Source organism: Coturnix japonica, chromosome 1 (genome assembly GCF_001577835.2).
Source record: "Coturnix japonica isolate 7356 chromosome 1, Coturnix japonica 2.1, whole genome shotgun sequence".
In the NCBI taxonomy this organism is placed as follows: domain Eukaryota; kingdom Metazoa; phylum Chordata; class Aves; order Galliformes; family Phasianidae; genus Coturnix; species Coturnix japonica.
Window position 1 is genome coordinate 125,529,999 of NC_029516.1, and position 19,668 is coordinate 125,549,666.

Genomic DNA, 19,668 nt, shown 5'->3' on the forward strand with positions numbered 1-19,668 from the left:
CAAATCTCTCGTTCAAGGATTTGCCCTCAGGGCTCCGAATGCTGCATGCAAATTTGGGGAATGAAATCTTGAGAGCTATAAATTATATAAGGATACACAGCTGTAGCCCTGGGGAGAAGTTTGCAAAGGGTGTCGGTGTTGTTCTGTTAGACCAGCTCATTTTTTGGGAGCAGGATTATGTGCCTTTGTCTCTTCTTCCGTGCCCCACCCCTTCCACAACCACAGCAGTTCATCTATAAAGTGATGCTGCTTTTTCTCTCCAAGCATTGTGTATTTCCTAAGAAAATGATGGCTACAGTCCTGCTGCCTTTGTGGCCTTTGAAAGGTATTCTGCAAGTCAACATTGGAAGATCTTCGGCTGCCCAGGGAGGTGGTGGAGTCTCCTTCTCTGGAGATATTCAGGACCCGCCTGGACGCCTACCTGTGTGACGTGGTGTAGGGAACCTGCTTTGGCAGGGGGGTTGGACTCCATGATCTCTAGAGGTCCCTTCCAACCCCTATAATTCTGTGATTCTGTGATCTGTTTGTGCAGGGAAGCTGTAAAGCAAAGTTTTGAGGGGTGTCTGGCATGCCAAAATACATCTAGTACGTTTTAGTTGTCACTGCATACAGGGGGAGTTGGGGAGGGGCACACTCTGTGCTTCTTTGCTGTAACTGTTATCTAGTATGTATCTGCTCAGAGCTGTTTTGCAACAGCTTGAATGAGTTGCTCTGTGGCTCTGGAGAGGCTTCTGTGTAACTACTTCAGTTGTGCGGTTCATTTTAGTTTGAAGATCTGAATAACCCCTTGCGCAGTAATTAAAACAGAAAGTATATTGCGCAGTTAATCTAGAATGCACAGCAGACTTCAGCAGTGCACTCTTGTGCTTGAATGCAGATAGTAGTTTTCACAAAGGGGCTTCAGTGCTTTTTCCTGATAAAAGAAGCATGAAAGCTAGGAGAATCAGGAAAAATGGGTTGGTAGAGAGAGCCAGAGGAAGGGAGGCTTTTGCAAAGAGCATCAGGGTGCCCAAGGAAAAAAGGAGTTAAGAGAATGCAAAGGTAGTTTGCTGGCTTGTGCTCTTCTCCTGGCTTGCTGGAGGAGTTCTTGCTCTGATTTCTTTAACCCTCCCCTGCCTTCCAGCTCTTTGCTGTGAATTTCAGCAAGGAGGGGCTAATCTGCTTGCCCTGCAGGAAGAGGAAGGGCTTCTCTTCTGTTTAATTCTGAACAAGGTGTGAGAATGTGTGTGAAGGCAGCTCCTGGATGGAGGAGATGAGCTCTAGCAGGCGTGGTGACAGGAGGGACTGAACACAATCACCTTGCTATTAGGTGTCAGATATTTCCCAAGCCTGTGTGTGACACAGATCTTTTGTCCTCCCTGCGTGTTATAGATGGTAGATTCTGTGTGAAGAAAACTTGAATACCAGCAGCTTGTTACATAGCATTATGTGCCTTTAAGGTGTATTGTTGGACTCAAGCTACCTAAAAATAGTTACATCTGTAGCGCATTCTATAATATATAGCAAGCGGCATTGGTTAGTCTTTGCAGGAGCCTGGGAAACTTTCCTATCAAAAACAGGATACAACCAGAGGAAAGTTGTACCATAGTAGATTCTGAGTTGAAAAGGACCTGCAAGAATAATGGAGTCCTACTCCTACCTCTGTGCAGGACTACCCAGCATCCAAACCCTGTGTCTGAGAGCAGTGTCATCTTGTCCTGTGAACGCTGGCACTTGGGGCTGTGCCCGCAGCCCTGTGCATCCCTTTCCATGCCCCACCACCCTGTAGTGCAGCCCCTTTCCTCCACCCCCAGCTGCCCCTCCTCTGACAGCTCCATGCCGTTCCCTCGGGCCCTGTTGCTGTCACACAGAGCAGAGCTCAGCGCTGCCCCTCTGCTCCTCCAGGCTGAAGAAGAGCTGAAGAACAATTCCAGCAGAACGGTTGCTTTGAAGATTACTTGAGGACTAAACAGAAGAAAGTCTGGCTCCATGAAATAGGCTGTTGCTTTTGTTTGCTGGTTTCAGCGTAGTATTTCTCTGATTTCTATTTGGGAACTTTTATGTTGATTCTTGTGTGTGACAGTGATGAAATATCAAATCTAGGTCATCTTATGACTTGATGTAATTTCTTAAATGCTTCCAGCACTGCTGCTATTCCTGACTTCTGCTCTCATGCAAATTTCTTGGCATGTGTGGGAAAGGTGATGTATGCCCTGCTGAGAAGAGGAGGTTTTGCAGCCTTGATTTTACAAGATTGTCTTGGTGAGAGGAGAAAGTACCTTGATTGCTTCCTCTAAAGATGGCATACTTAGAACGTGATGATTTTCCCCTTTCACAGAATCACAGAATTGTAGGGGTTGGAAGGGACCTCCAGAGATCTTCAAGTCCAACCCCCCTGCCAAAGCAGGCTTTCCTTTGGGAGATTAATCTTACTGCGTTGAGCTAACTATCCAGATAGTTGTAGCCCTTACACATTTTTGCTTGTGGCTTCTGTTTCACTGTAACTGACTGAATGTAGGCATTTCAACCTCGTGGCACTGTTACTGAGAGCTACTAGTCTGTGGGAAGTACCATTTTTCTGATGTTATTGCTTTTCCTAGGTCTTTATATCAGGAAACATGGAAAAAATCCTAGATATGGAGCAAGCTGTAGCGCTGATAACCAGGCCTCATCTTACTGACAGCAAGGTGCCTTCAGCCGTGTCCTCGTTCCTCCAGCCTCACCTCCCTGATGTCAGGTCTGGAGGGTCAGTGATGTGGGAAGATGAGGCGATGTTTCAGTAGGTGGCAGTCTTTTCTGGATCGCTGCAGAGCCTGCGGTGCAGCCCGATGTGGGAGAGAGGGGGAAAGAGGGAGCGAAGTCTTGCTCTCAGTGCCATCTTGTGGGCCGGGCATGAAGCAGGAGACTGGTGATTTAAAACGAAGTGAGGAAATCCTTCTTATGCAAGGATGGTCTGTGTGGTTTCTTCAGGTGTTTCTGCCCTACATGCCAGCCTTTGCTGTGGGAAGGGTGAGCAGCCTGACTGCTGTCCTTCTGTCATTGCCCTGGTTCGTTGTGGTGAGCTGCTGTGCCCCTGGGGAAGTGAGAAGGCCGTTCTTACACCTCTGCTGTGTGGGGTGAGCAGAGGGTGGGGGGTGAAGGGCTCTCATGCTCAATTGCTGCCTGAAGAGGTTAGGCTGAAGGCTCATATCTAATGAATGATATTAATCAGGATTAATAGAAAATCCTTTCCCTGTAAGCTGTAGCTGGAGTTACAAACAAACAAAAAAATAACAACAATGCATAAAAAAAATCCCAAACCCAAACAACAAAGACCACCAAAACCCTGAAACCCCACCAAAGCACCAGCCCTTCCAATTTCTTTTGACTTGTGTTTTCCTGTAGCGTATGACCACTGTTTTATTTCATCATCACGTTGGCTATGTTGGCTGAGTTTCTTTGAGTGGAGTATTTAGAAACAATTAAGTTGCTTTTGTGTCTGATTTAGAAACAAAACATCAACAACTGAGCCAAGCCCCTGCTCTGGTATAAATCTTCAGTGCTACTTGCTTTGCCAGACCTACAAAGCAAAACGTAGTAAGGAACTGCCTCAGGTGCTCAAATAAAGGGAAAAACAGGGAGGGAAACAAGCAAACAAATGGAGGCATTACTAGCTGCTGTACTATTTGTGAGGGACAGATCTTAGCCTGGTAGTTTTGGGTGTTTTTAAGTGATTTTCATGTACTTAAATTTTTACGCCCCCGTCCCTTAATTTCTATGGCCCTTCACTTATTTTCCTTTGGGAGGGAGGCACTACAGTGGTCATCAGAGAGAGAACAAGTGGTGTGGTTAGTGATGACCTGGCAGTGATGTGCTTAACAGTTTTATTACACAGGTACTTGTTAAATATCCAGTGAAATTCTTGTTTGGTTAAGCCCTCTCCCTCTGCCCACTCTAGGCTGCTTTGGGTGATCAATTTAAGGGATCATTAGCTGCAAGTACCAGTGAAAGCGGTAGATCCTGTTGCAGGCTGGAATAGGTTTTGATGCTGCAAAACAAGCCAATGCCCTAGTTCTGATGAGGCTGACTCTCTTTCCCAATCCTCCCATCTCTCCAGAAAGGGGGCTTAACTGGTTGGACTCCCTTATGTAGATTGCTGAATTAGTGAATGGGAGGGGTGAGGGGGGATATTGTTACATCTTTCCTTTAATGGTGTTTTCAGTGCTGGAGTGAAATTAAATGCTCCTTTTTTGTGGGGTGACTTCAGCATACTGAAATCTGTCTGAATAGCACTCTAGTCTCTGGGATGAAAATGCCATCATTCTGTTTTATTCTTTTGCACCAAGTCCTCCTCTACAGAACACCAGGACAGGGACTGCAGGCATCCCCGTGCTGTCTGCATGCTGCTGAACATGCTGCCTGCTCTGGCAGTGATGGAGCATGGTACAGAAGGGCTTCCATGTGCCTCCCTGTGGCTGCACACCAGCCAGTCCTTTGCAAACAGAAACCTGAAGCTCAATTGCAGTAGAGTTAAAATATTTGGTAATGGGATTATTGTTGGTTTAGTATGACATTGCTAGTGGTGAAACTCCGTGATCTGTCCATCTGAGAGGACACTGTGGCCACAATGGGAGGTCTGTCCTGTTGTTTTCCAGGACCATCCCTGCTTGTCTGTTTCATCCTGTGCTGCTTCTGGTGTGTGCCAGATGCCTTCTGGAGCCAGCTGGCTGAGTAAATCCACATCAATCCAACCTGTTCCCTCCCCACCCCCTAAAAAGGAAATGAAACAAAACTGCCAGCAAGAGAAAATCTGCTTCCCCAAGCCCCCAGCTGCTGATACAGTGAACCTGGTTGCCTCAATGTGGGGTCTGAGTGCTGGGTTTAGGGACGTGGGTTAAGGCTGTGTATTTCAGCATTAGTCTGGGTGAAATTTGGAATCCTGCTGTAATCTTCGAACAAAATAAACTATTTTTGGTAATCCCGTTGATGGGCAATCCCTGTCTGTGTAATTGGAGGCTGGAGGGAAAGAGAGTGTCACACCAGGACAGGACCCTGCTTTAGATGAGTGCAAGCTGCTATGGAAACACCCTTGGCCAGGCAGGCATCCACCGGTTTGACTTTCCTTACAACTCTGGCAGCAAGCATGCATTGCCAGAGTGCTATTTTTACTTTGTTTAGATGTGTTTATCCCATGCTTCATGTTTATTTCTTGTGAAGTGTGAGCAGAAACACCCTTTGCTTTATTTTTAGATGAACTGCCCGGCTCACTGTTAACTGTTCGGTGCTTTCCTGCCAGTCTCTGGTGGATCCAATTTCTTCCCTCATGACTACCTTCCCCACTGCCCCCACCACTGAACCAGAGTGGAGTGGCTCAGTGACTGGCATAAAGGACACAACGGAGGAGGAAGTGGACTGGGGCCTCCTCTTTTGGCAGCAGTGGGCTTTTGGCATGGCTTAGCTGCGTGATAAATAGCACCAAAAGTACTGGGGGCTGCCAGCCTAAGACACTGCTGTTGCTTATTCCTCTTCTTCACTGAGTGTGTCAGCACAAGAATTATTGGGCTATTTTGTGAAGAGCAGGGAAACAACCCCAACCAAAAGTAAGTATAACTTTGCAGCTGGGGTCAGTTTGCGCTTCAGATGCTGTCAGTTCACTCAGTTGATATGAGGCAATGAAGCAAGAAAATTCATCAGCCCCCTACCTCCAACGCTCTCACGTATTCTCTCAAGTAATGAATAGAAATGAGGTTCAAGGGGAAAAAGAGAGCTCCTAATTCTCAAAGTCTGTCAGCAGGCAGTGCCTAGAAGCAGTTTTATTTAGATCAGCAGAGATAATAAACAGAGGTAGAAGTATTTAAGTGGCTTTACATGCAAAACATGTTGAAACATTTTTCTTGCGTGTTCTGTATGTTTATTAGCTCCATAGGTTGCCTTTGAAAATGTTCATCGTAACTGATTGCTGTGTGCAGTCTAAAAGCAGTTTAAGTGCAGGAATCACGTTGTAGTTCATCACTTCCTGTCACTTCATCAGGTTCTTTGTTCTGCGTGTTAAAGCATTTAAAGTGTGTGGAGAGGAAATAATATCCCACTTCTTCTTCCTTGAGATTGATATCCAACGTTTAGGAAAGTGCTTACGCTACAAGTGTGGAACAGGATATTAATCTATACTAATATAATCATCCTTAGAGTAAGCCATGTAAATCTATCCACCCTACAGGCTTGTGAAAAGAGTACAAAGGAAATTACAAGAGCATGCGTTTTCGTACCCTTTGCCATGGACTACATCTTCTGTCACACATACAGTTTGCAAAAGGGAACATATAAATACAGCTAAAGCATTTTTGGTACTTGACAGTGAAACTGATAGAGCAATTCTTCATTGTTAAGATACAACATTGTTGTAATTAGCTGACTTTGATATTGTAAACTACTGATAGTCGAATGGACCACATCTAGGTAATATTTATGGCCTAAGTTCATTAGCTAGCTTAGAGGGTTCTCTGGATTTGCTGATGCCTGTCAGCTTGTTTGTTTCTTTCCTGCCTGTACTTGCTTGTTAATATAGTTTATGATTTAAGTTTTTGTTATTACTACTTGCTAGGAGAAGTATCCCATTTTCAAATGTCAGTTTGTCTTTCAGAATTAAATGAACGATTGCAGTTTTATTTATAGCTGCTGTCAGCAACTGAGGAAGAAAACGTAGGTGTGCCTTTTAGGGCTATCTGTGATCTCAGGAAATCCTCTTTGGTACAGAGGTGAGCGGGAATATTTATCACAATTCATCCAGTCTTGCACTGGAGCATTTAGTTGGGGCTTATTTTGCACAGATGCTTAAAAGAAAAGAAAAAAGATGGTTTAAGCTTTAAGGAAGGTGGGGTGGCTGCTTCTTCATCTTTACATACATCTTCATCTGAGGCCTGTAACACAATTTTTGCATGCCAGGCTTCCCTCAAATCTAACATCATGATGAATGCTATTGAGATGTTGAGAAAACTGAAGAGAGGCTTTTAGGTTTGGCATACCTCTGTATGTGCTTTGTGATCGTATGTCCTTGCTTGGCTTTCTGTAGGAAACTGTCCTAGTTTCAGTTGGAAAGCTCATGTTTCTTCTGTGTGCTGGGCTGGAAGAGATGCACACAGGCTCAGCTGCTGAGCTACTGAAGCAGAGGGATGACATGACTTGGTTTATACATTAAGCTCTTGACAGCTGTTTCTGTTTCAACTTTTCCATTCTCCCTTTCTTGTTGGCTTTGTTGTCCCACTTGTCTGAGGGCTTACAGTCCTGATCTTCCGTTCCGCATGTTCTCACTAGTGGTTTACCGTGCTGTTTCCTTTTTCCTGTCATTGTTAGCCTAGCATCAGCTGTCTTATTCCTATCTTTCCAGGTCTCTGGGATGGAATCATCTTTTTCTAAGAGCAAGGTGCTCTTTCCATCTCTTTCAGCTGCCTCTGTCAATCTCTTAACAGGCTCAGTCCTTTCAGTGTGTGTGTATAGACCAGTTTAAAGAGAAATAAAATGAAGCCAGAGGGTCTTGAGCTGATCAAAATGATGTGGTTTTTTTGATCCTGAGGGAATACTTAAATACTGGGAAGTGTTAGTATTGCTGGGGCTGCTGGCCTTGACTTTTCACTTGTGTATTTGTGGCAGGATTTTATACCCTTATGTGGAGCACATGACTTGAAGATGAAACTTGTCTTGTACAGAGGCTACGCTGGCCTTAAGTCAGACTCATGATGTAAGAATCTGTGCTTCAGCAACATAGAATTGGCCCAAATCAGCCGTATGAATTTGTTAAAGTATAAAAAGTACGTGTTGCAGCAAATTAACCAAAATATGCTGATGGCAGAAAGGTTGCTGATTTGCAGTGAGGCCTGTCAGACATCTGGTAGTGCACTGGTACCACAGTGCTCAGCATTTCAAATAGGATCTTTGTGTTTTTGCTTCACTACCGAGAGTTGTGGAACCAGACTGAATTTCACCTAATTGCTGCCTGTAATTGCCCTGAAGTCTGGGTTTGTTCTTGATAGTAGTTAATGCAGGTCTCATCAGAGAGCAGCCTTGCTGCTAGCTGAATTCCAGCAGTTTCGTTAGATAAAACTGCCCATGTGGAATAATTGTACCTTTGCGGTCATGTCTACCATCAGGTATTTGTGGTGATGCTTGAGTTGAAGTGCACTGAGGTTTGTTGGAAATAATCATGATTTTAATACTAAGTTTTTTTTTTTTTTCCCCTTCTTTGTACATCTCAAAGCTGTTGTAGAATATAGAAGCTTTGTAGTCCGAAAGAGGAAGCTTCAGGTGCTCTCCCTGCCTGTTAACAAGGATGTGAAATCCCCCCTTTTGTAACATGAAACTCCTCTCCTTTGTTTTCCTGGTTTTTTGAAAACAAGTCTCTCCAAGGGGATTTCTGGAAGCAGATGCAGCCTTTGGAGTTGATGAGCTGGCTGTTTTGATTGTTGAAGTACTTTCTGCTCAAGCAACTTGCAGAGAGGGCAGCTGCTCACCTACTTTCTGAGGTGGAAAAGTTTGGCTTTGAGTTCTCTGGCCAACAAGCAGCAGGATAGCACTGGGAAGGAGACACCATTGTGTTGAAAGTTACTAAGGTGTTATGTAGGGCAACGAGGCTTGTGAAGGGCTTGGAGAATCAGCCCTATGAGGAGAGGCTAAGGAAGGTGGGGCTGTTTAGTCTGCGGAAAGGAGGCTGAGGGGAGACCTTATTGCTCTCTTCCAGTACCCGAAAGGTTCTTACAGTGAGAGTGGGGCAGGTCTCTTCTCACTACTGACAAGTGACAGGACGAGGGGAAATGGCCTCAAGTTGCGCCAGGACAAGTTTAAGTTGGATGTTAGGAAACACTTCTTCACAGAAAGGGTAGTTAAGTACTGGAATATGCTCCCCAGGGAGGTGGTTGAATCGCCATCCCTGGTTGTGTTTAAGAGCCGTTTGGATGTGGTACTCAGGGATATGATTTAGTGTAGGGTTTTTAAGAGTTAAGGTACTATGATTAGGCTGCGGTTGGACTTGATGATCTTCAAGGTCTTTTCCAACCTGGGTAATTCTATGATTCTATGTAGGACTTAATGGATTAAATTGCTGAGAAAACACTAGGTGGATGACTGTGTAGTTAGGGTGATGAGCTGTCACAGTGTGCAACTTCTACTGCTTTGGTACCATCCAGACGTCACATCACAGCTACAGCTTCCTTTGAAATGTGTTAATAACTCAATCTCAAAAAGTAGTAATTAGATTTGAAAAAGAAGGTGTAGGTTGTAGTTTGAATGTGGAAGAAACTGCTTTCGCAACTGCCTGAAGATATAATGGAAGCTATTGCTTCATGCTTTAAGAGCAGTCTTCATAGCTGAGTTTGTTGTCTGGCCACTCGGAAACAAATTACGCTCCAAAGCACTAGATGTAAGGAGTATGTACTGTATGCGTATTATCCTTTATCAGGTGTGCTGTATTGTACAACCTGTCAATTTTGTACAGAATAAGGCAGGCTAGTTTGAAAACCTTGCAAAGGCTGGTGCTAAAACCAATGTGGTTTGACTGACTTGGGCAAAATAAGCGTTTTCAGTCTGTTCTTCCACTGCTTTTTAATGACTGTAGGTCAGCTTTGTCTAAATAGTGTATGACTTCAAACATGGGGTGTTACTTATAGGAGGATAAAAACAGTATATTCACTTGGAATTGTTGATTAGGAGTTGAGATGTGTTAGAGAACTCAGTACTGTCCTGGCCTGTTTATTCATGCATTCTGTTTGTTGCAATGTAAGTGAAAAGATTCTCAATTTTGAAAGAACTTCAATGTATTCCTCTGCATGTGAGTCAACTTAGTGTTGTCTTCTATGCATAACGTGTCTGAGACAACAGCTTTTTGAGATAATGTTGCTGGAGTGTTAAAGATGTGGTTCCAACAAAGCAGAATTGCTTGTTTTCTAATGTTTCTGGAGCATCGTATTGGAAAGGATTTGCTTAGTTCTTCAACCTGAAACTGCATATTTTACTCAGCTGCATTATCATGTTGCTCTGTTTCTTCCTGCTTGCAGCATCTGGTGTCACTATTCATTCATTTGAGATTAAACAGTGGGACTTGGGAAGGTTTGCAGTTTGCAGACATTTGTTGCTTTTGACTGGGAAAGAGGAAGATATGCAGTGACTGTTGAAGTGAGATTTGGATTTAAACATAGCTGAATAAGATACTCCTCAGAAAGTGAGCATCACTATTCCAGGCATGTGCAGCAAACCCCACACGTGGAATCTCCGTGCTTCTGGATACTTACTGATGGCTTTTTAGTTGCCAGATGTGCTAAGGATTTGATGCGCTGTCATTGCTTTCTGTTTTACATTGCCCTACGTTGTTGCAATCCGAATCAGGATTAAAAGTTCCTGCAAATAAAAACTGTCCCCTCGTCCAGGAGCAGCCCTACAGTGCCTTAGCTTTATGCCTTCAGTCTGCTTTCCCTGTTTGCCCAGTTACAGGTAACAGAGAAGCATTTGCTGTTGTGTCTGGGCAGTTGGAGACGCAGTCTGCAGGAGGCTTTAAACACTGCATAAGTTGCAGTTGTGGTAACATCTTTATGTTATGGGCTGTGTTTTTGGGCATGCTTAGTCCCAGAAAAGCTTTTGCCACTTCTGTAGCTGGCCATAAGGGCTGACAGTAGCAGGACACGGGGAAATGGTTTTAAGTTGAAAGAGGGAAGATTTAGGTTGGATGTTAGGGGAAAGTTCTTCACTAGGAGAGTGGTTAGGCCCTGGAACAGGCTGCCCAGGGAGGTTGTGGATGCCCCGTCCTTGGAGGTGTTCAAGACCAGGTTGGACGGGGCCCTGGGCAACCTGATCTACTAAATGTGTATGTTTGGTGGCCCTGCCAGGCAGGGGGGTTGGAACTACATGATCCTTGAGGTCCCTTCCAACTCTGGTCATCCTGTGATTCTGTTTGATTCTGTGTAGCTAAGCTAGATAGTAACAGCTGATACCACCTTTGCCTTAGTAACATGAGAGGACATCACCTTGGGCATTGCTTGATGTGATGCTTGGTTTTTCTGTGTACAGAGCATCTTGCTCATTTTTGTGTTGAATCTGTGAGCTTGGATTCTGTTTGCAGCGCAGGCTGTTTGCAGTGTGGCTCTCTGGAGATCACCAGGACCTTCTGTGATCTCAAAGCCAAAAGGTGGGGAGATCCTGGGGCTGATTTATGTTGGTCACATCAGTGAACAACAGGTGAGTTTCACCTGTTTTTAGGCCGTATTATAGTGAAGGTCATGGTCTAAATAAGGATTGAGTTCTCTTATTTTGTCTGGTTTTGATTCATGCTAAATGACAGAGTATTATGACTGTTCATGGCTTTACAGTGATTTCTGATATAACGTTTCTTAGAATGCTGTAGCTTTGTGCAATTTAATCGTTATCCTTCCTTCTTAAAGTGTTATATGAATGACAGCTTCAGTTTTAAGTATTTCCCTCTAGGTTGCTCTGGAAGCCACATCCTTAACTCAGCATACTTCACATTGATGGATCAAAGAAAGCTGTGAGCTGCCAGCAGAAGTCTCGCTTGCACCAACTGCTTCAGCTCAATGCTATTGGCTGTGCAGACTGAGATTCTGTGGTATTTAACTAACAAAGGTTAAACGTGGGAAAAACAAAACACCCAAAATGTGCTAACATACCATACGACACCTTTAATCACAAACTACTATCACTGCTATTCTCTACCGTAGTTTCACTACAGTGGCACAGTGATACACATAGAGTTGTTTCTTTTTGCCTGTCTCCTTATTACTGAAATCTGAACGTTTCAGTGAGCTGATCATGTGGAAAATGTAGAGGCATGTGGGGTGCCCTGAGTCAGGATTGCACCCTTAGTTGGCAGGGGGCAGTTGTAGACAGAGATGATGCGTGTATCAGTGTTTTTAATAGCTTGATGGACTTCTGTAGCTATTTTTTGTAGCTTTCTGAAGCTATTTTGAACTTTGTGGGTTTTTTTCACCTCAGCATCCTATGGCAATGAGTTCCATGGTTTGCTTATGCATTTAATGGAAACTTCCTTTTGTTTGTTCAGCTGCTGCAGCTCACGGCGCCAGGTATTCTTGTACTTACATTATGGATGACCTTCTTCATGCCGTATGTGACTTCATATGGCACAGTAACAAACCTTACTACCTCTGTGTCCTCTCGCCTTTTGGTGTTTTTTCAGAGGTTGTTTAGATACGGTATGTTAATAGGACTAACCTATGCTTACTGATAATCGTTTCAAGGGGTGGTGATGTATTTTTGAAAGATAACAATGCTACTGTGGAAATAAGTTAATTCTTCTCTGTTTTTGTGTTTATACAGACTCCTTCAATTCTGTTCCCTGTCAGCATCTAAAAGCAGGGGGCAGGTACTTTGGCACAGTCTGTTAAGGGGAAATGGTTTCAAACTCTAAGAGGAGATGTTTAGATCAAATATAAGGGAAGAGTTTTGAGTGATCAGGGAGGTGAGGCACTGGAACAGGTTGCCTGGGAAGTGGTGGGTGCCTCGTTCTTGGAGACATTCAAGGCTAGGCTGGGTGGGGCTCTGAGCACCCTGATGGGGCTGCCTGTGTCCCTGTTCATTGCAGGGGGGTTGGACTAGATGGTCTTTAGAGGTCCCTTCCATCTCAAACCATTCTATGCTCTTTGTTAGAGCTCTTGTCAGTTTCTCAGGCTTAGGCAGTGGCTTTATTGGTCTGCACTTGTCTTGACTCCTTCCCATCTCCCTTTTCCTGGATCTCTAAAAGCCTGTCTGTGTTTACTGCTTTCCATTCCTCCTTCTGTGGCTGTGTCAAATACAATATGATGTGCTATCCTTAACGTTTCAGTTTGGTGTCTGGCTTCTCTTAAGCTGACAGGTATCTTTTGTGGGCTGGTAAGTCACAGAAATCCATTTCATCAGTCTCACTGACTCTCCTATGAATTCTGGCATGGAGATAATCAGATTTATAGTAATTCCTGGGAGAAATGTATTTAAAGGAAATAGTCTGCCATTTGAAGACTTGACGCAGATTTTTGCAAGAAAAAGTAAGGGTTGGAATCTATGTAAGCTGCCAGTGGATGTGTTGACTCTTCCTTCTACATCAAGAAGAGGTGAGTATCTGAAACAGTGTCACCTGGGCAGGGATGTTTGGTTGTTGCTGAGCAGTAGGAGTGCACCTGGGGCTGGGCTGCTCTAGGCAGAGCAGCTGCCATGATGGCACGGAGTGGGGCCCTGCATAGACTCCTAAATTAGTCAGGGAGGTATCCTGTGCTGCCTGGCATCATGGTACTTATGGCCATCATGCTCCAGGTAGGTGGCTGGGGTTGGTCACACTGTAACCAAACTCTTACCCAGTGATGGCCGAATCTATCTCTGTTCTTTCTGATGGGGGAACCTAGTGCTGCTTTGTGGCTCAGGATGCCAGGACAGGGTCCAGGCAATGGTGGCAATGGTGGTGAGGTAGGGTGTGGGTAAGCAGGCGGCTGCATTCAGGGGCCTATTTTGGGGTTGATTAACTCGTGAAGCTCACAGCAAGCTTCCTACTTCTTGCTGGATGCATTTTTGTTTTATTTTTATTTATTTATTTTTTTTTGCCACATCAACTGTTAGAATGAGATTGCTGTGAGAGTTTAATGAATCCCACGTTAAATGAGTATGAGGTCATGGGAGATGCGAATAAGGGAGATTCCCCATTTCAAACTGTGTGCTGATCAGTGGGCTTTTGAACCTGAGCCAGAAGGGTTTACTTGGAACTCTGCTGTTTCTTGCCCCCAGGTATCTGCCTCACCCTTGGCAGGGATGATTGGTCTTTCCTGGCTGCTGCTGGGATGGCCTCAAGGTGCAGTCTGTTGCACTTAATAGGCTTTGGTTTTTGATGTTCTTTGCATGAAGATGCTGGGCCCTCTAGCTGCCCAGCTGCTGCTCAGGCAGCTAATCCAGCTTTGCATCTGGAGTGGTGACCGAGGCAGAGCAGAGGCAGTGGGACTTGTCCCTGGTTCCCAAATAAAGTCCTGCGCTTTAGAAGAGGTGCGTGATCCTGGATCATGTTATTGCAGGTGGCTGGAAGAGAGGGACAGATCCAGCCCTGGACTGGAGAGATGCAGTTTAAACTTGAATTCTCTTTTTCGGGCTAGCTCATTTCAGCTAAATGTTGCAGACTTAATGTTTTTCTTCCATTGATTATAAATGGAGACATCAGCAGGCCCTGTGGAAACTCAGTAAGCCTTTGTTCTTTATTTTGGCACTTTCCGTGGTATATTCAGGAAGCAATTGAGATTTCTGATAAATTCACTCTCGACTGAAGGATGGTAACACCCCCATGTTAAAAACTAGGGTGTATGTGACGTGCTTCTGCATGCTGATGAGCACTAGGCCAAATGTGGCGCTAATTTAAGGTCAGTGGGGCTGTTCTTGTGGCTCGTGCCTTGTCTGTGGCTCTTCCACTGCTGAATCTGTGCATCATCTGATCACTTGGCTGTGTGCATTTGTTCCAGATGACACGTGAGCATGTGGTAGCCTTTAAGTTGTGGTTAAATCATGTGGTACTGTAGTAAAACAGCCAGCAGGCTATTTTGAGAGGGCAGGTGATAACCTCATGTAGTACAAAATCTTTTGCAGTAAAATGACTCTTCTGTAGGATGACACCTCCCTCCTCCACTTCCAGCTCTTACCTTCTGTCCCGCTCTGTCTAAACATTGGTGTTGGAAGTCTGCGGTCTCACCATTCATTATGGTAGTGACTTAACCTGGTATTTAGCTACTGTGTTATCTCTGTTTTGTAAGTGGAAGGCTGCATTTACAGATGTGTATTACCTGTCCTGTGCTTTGGATCAAAATAAACTGTTTTTCCTACTTTTTCTTCAAATTTTTCATGACGTGAATGAGGTACTTGGCTTCCTTACATAGCACTCTTCCCACTCTGTACAGTATGGCTTTTGATACTGAGTTGGTACTGAAGAAATGATTTGAGAATTGTTGGCAGAATATGTATCTAGACAGAAGGCATCTGAGATCAGCTGTGGCAAGCCATCCTTCCTGTGTTTTTCAGCAAGAGAATAGAAGTGTTTGCAATTTAGCTGATGCGTACTTTGTTTTAGAAAGTAAATCAAATATTAAAGTATCTCTTAATGAGACATCTCAGTTCCTAATCATCCTTAGCTTCAGGTTTCTTGATTATATCATCTCCCTCTACATCAATACTTGATTGATTTGAAGCCTTAAATGATGAAATTCAGTGTTGCTGTGGAGTTCAGGCATTGGCAAACAGTAGTTGGACTCTTCAAAACTGAATTCTTTCTGTGGGATGTTTATGCTGACGATCAGCCTTCAGAACCCATTCAGTAGGCTGAGTTTCCTCTGGTTTTCAGCCCAGTTGGACGGTTGGCTTCTGAAGTCTTAAGTGACTTTCATTTGTTGCTGTCCAGCCATACTGGCTCCTGCACTGACTGCATGCGATCCTGCTGGGGTCAGTCTTCACTTTCATCACTCTTGATATTTTCAGTTAGCATGAAGTGTTGGGCCAGAGTTTGAATGTGAAGAGCCACGTCTTGCTTTCTTTTTCCTTTGAAGCTTTTTCCTAACTTGTTTCTTTTTAACTTAATATTTAAATGATTTAAAAAGGCAAGAAATTGTATCCATCCATCCATCTAACAAGGACTGCAGAGTTGCACTGGTCACTATTGCTACAGGCATCCCAGGGATGTAGAAGACCAAATTCTATCATTTAGTCTTTAAAATAATTCCTCGTTATTTATGAACTTGGGTTACTGAGCACCTGAACTCAGGCATCAGAAATTGTTCTTACTCTGTACAGTGGTTTCTCATTACATACACACATGCTCGAGCCTTTCACTTGGCGTGCAGTGCAGTTTTTACTCCTAAGTTCTTTCAAATATCTTTAGTGTTGTTAGAAACTGGGAGGTGGATAAAGTGGATTTGTTTAGTTCTCACTTGCAGAAAGAAAAACAACTTGGGGTTCAGTAAAATAACCTTTACCTTTCTCTTGTGGTTTTCTCCCAGTTCGTATCGTTATGTGACATCATCATGTGTGTTGGCAGTCTGTGATGGATTGAGAGTTAATTGCTCTTCCTCTCATAAAAGCAATGATGAAACTTCATAGCGATGCTATCTGTATTTCCAGACATGTAACTTATAGGCTTTTTAGGTTGTTCAGATAGAAATCCAGGTCAAAACTCATGAGGAATACTACAGCTTTGTTTCCTTATTTAGGAAAGAGCTTTCCATAGTTCTTGTCTCTACATACAAGAAATAAAGGTGAGCTTTACCAGGATGAGCCTTTCTTAAGGAAATATGTTCTGAGTTTTCCTCCCTGCTGAGTTCCCATTGGAACAGGCTGCCCAGGGAGGTGGTGGAGTCTCCTCTGGAGATATTCAAGACCCGCCTGGACGCCTACCTGTGTGACGTGGTGTAGGGAACCTGCTTTGGCAGGGGGGTTGGACTCCATGCTTTCTAGAGGCCCCTTCCAACCCCTACAATTCTGTGATTCTGTGATAGCTCTCTTCATGGACACTGCTTCCTGTTCAGCTGTAACAAAGCAGTTGCATGAGCACCTTCTAATCAGTTGTGTTGGCAATCACCAAGAAATCTCAGCTTTGGTGTCCTGATGAAATTTTGCTTGGTAGTTTCATTCCGGCAACTTCTATATGTAGTTCCAAGAGTGGGAGCTTCCTGAAGTCCCCATACCTGGGGTGTGTGAAAACCTGTATATGCTTAGTTCTGCTATGTTTAGATGTTGCCTTTGAGATTAAAGCTATTTAGGTGATGTGGTGTTCGTAGTACAATTAAACTCTTTCGGTTTTGAGGAATACATTTATATGAGCAATAGATTTTATTTCAGATCTGAATCTGTGTTCTTTACTGCTGAGTTTTAATCTCCCTGGTGAACTGTTAGAAAAAGCCCAGAAAACCCCACACTGCGGATCTGTTCTCCCAATTATTTGTCTTGCTCTTTATTTGTCAAACGACTTGATTTATTTTGCTTTCCCTTGTGCTGTGTGTTACACTTTGGTCAGCTGAATGCATCAGACAAATTTCCAGCATGCTGTAATCTTTTTCCCTTCTCCCCCTTCCCTTCCTCTCTGTTGCCATAGCTCCCTGCTTTCCTTATCTCCCCTTTTACTACCGAAGCTTTCAGATGATAATTCCCTGCTCCCAACCAGCTGCTGCATAACAGCTGAGTGAGGCTGAGCTCCCTCACAGCTGACCCACAATTGGAATGAACAAAAACTTCGGTGCTTTGCTTGCAGACTCACCTATGTGCTCTGGGTGAGTGAGGGTTAATCACAGGGAGGTGGAACATAGAGGTGGCCTTAGTGGGCCCATTGCCCGCTGCTATGGACAGGAACACGCTGGGGTAGTGGTGGAACTAAAGGAGTTGTTGGAGGTTCTTGTTTGTGAAGGTCACTATTTCCTCACAGGGAGGTTTTTGGTTTTTTTTCCTCCATTTTTTCCCCTGCTGTTCATTTCTCTATGCTCCCATGGCCAAAAGCACTGTGGTCTGTCTGCCAGGAGCAGGTGGGATGACGCATTGCATGTGGTCATGCTGCTTGCTGCCAAACCCCGCAGGTGATGCAGAGACCCTGCTCATTTCCTTCCATTTCCTTCGGGGGAGCAAGCCAATGTTCTTTTAATCTTTTACATAGGAGGCCCTAGGCCACCAAGCTGAGCTAGGAAGTGTCCTGCTGGTTTGGAACACACAGCCTGGGGGTCACAGCTTGATGTGGGGATAGGTTAGCAGCAGCAGCCTATCTGTGATTCATAGATAGCAGGGCTGTCCTTAAGTCAGCTGCTGTTGCTCACAGTGCTGAGCTTTAAAGAAAACTGTCATCTATCTTTGTCAGATGCTTGAAATGTTATCCATTGAGAACCTCATGCATGTAAGTTTGAAGCATTAGCCTAGCAAGGAAGTAATATATTTAAGAAAACATTTTTAATGCCATGAGTATTTAAGCCAGTTAATGACAGAAAACTTACTTGAAGAAAACATGTGTGCCTGGAAGCTTGCCCAACCCCCCCTAGTCTTTCTTGTTTCACAGAATCACAGGGGTTGGAAGGGACCTCAGGAGATCATCCAGTCCAGCCCCCCTGCTAAAGCAGGTACCCTATGGTAGGTTGCACAGGTAGGTGTCCAGACAGGTCTTAAATATCTCCATAACCTTTCTGGGTAACCTGTTCCAGTGGTCCATCAACCTTACTGTAAAGAAGTTCTTCCACATGTTTGTGTGGAATTTCCTACATTCAAATTTTAGGCTACACACCTCTTAGAAGAGTCTGGCCTCACCCATTTACCTCCCATCTCTCTTTGGGTATTTATAAGCATTTATCAGACCTCCTCTCAGTTGCCTTCTCCTAAGGTTGAACAGACCCGGATTACTCAGCCTTTCCTGGTGTGGGAGATACTCCAGGCCTTTAATCATCTTTGTGGACCTCCTCCAGACTCCTTCTAGGAGATCCTTGTCTTTTTTGAACTGGGGAACCCAGAACTGGACACAGTATTCTAAATGTGGCCTCAGCAGAGCAGAGGGGGAGGATCACCTCCCTCAACCTGCTGGCCACATGTATTTTTAATACAACCCAGGATGCCATTGGCCTTCTTGACCATTGGGGCACACTGCTTGCTAATGGGCAACCTGTTGTCCACCAGGACCCCCAGGTCCTTCTTCCCAGAGCTCCCCTCCAGTAGATCATCCTCTAACCTGTACTGGTGCATGAGGTTGCTCCTCCTCAGGCTCAATACTCAACACTTGCCTTTGTTAAAACTCATCAGGTTCCTCACTCCCCAACTTCCCAGTCTGTCCAGGTCTTGTTCAATGGCAGCACAGCCTTCAGGTGTGTCAGCCAATCTTCCCAGCTTCCCAGGCCTTGAAGATGGTTAATTTGAAGACAAGTCATTGCGGCACATTTTTTGGTATTGCCCAGTTTGCTCTCACCAGAAATAGTCCTGACCTTATTTTCTTTATTATTATTATTATTTCACTTATTCTTCTGTCAGTGTGTTTGTGACTTCTGTGGGTAGTACTACTCAGGGATATAAGGGATGAGTATTACTGTGTTGGTTTTATGTCGTTAATATCAGATCATAAACACCTTTTAAGCAGAGATATCCACTCATTGAGGGCTGACAGCTCAAGTGGTTTAAAATGACCTCAGTGTATAACTGTGGCCCTTTTTTATGCACTGGGTTTAAGTGGATGGGTACAGAAGTCAGTTGTGCCGTGAAATGAGCGTATGGATTTGGTAGCTGAAAACTATTACATGGGTGAAATGGATCTCTGAGACATTTAGTTTGATGTTTAGGAAACATCACTAATGGGAAAATCAATATAGCTCCTATGAAATGAATTTAAGAACTGTCTAATTAATAGCCTCTAACACAATTATAAATGAAGAATTACCATCTAATGTACATTTTCCTATAGGGTATTCACCACATTGATACCTGCTCATTGATACCTGTTTAACGTTTCATTAATTGCTCAGGAGAGGCCATGATATAGTTGACAGTAAATTTTGCCTCCCATTGAAATTATAGCTGCAGGAAATGTGCTGGCTGTGACCAAAAAGACCTGTAAAGACCTTCATAACATAGTCCCGCTCTACCTTTATTTAATAGCTATGCTTTATGGCATATCTGCTTGTGGTCACTTTTGTGGAATTTGAAATCAAAGGGCTGATATTTATTTGCTTTAAATCGTTTGCTGGA

The 19,668-nt window shown here is 44.1% G+C and overlaps 1 protein-coding gene across 4 annotated transcripts in view; it reads left to right on the forward strand.

Moving 5' to 3' along the window:
- ARHGEF7 (Rho guanine nucleotide exchange factor 7) overlaps positions 1-19,668 on the forward strand; it is a 104,355-nt gene that overhangs the window by 21,674 nt on the left and 63,013 nt on the right. The gene's annotated exons all lie outside the window — the stretch shown is intronic.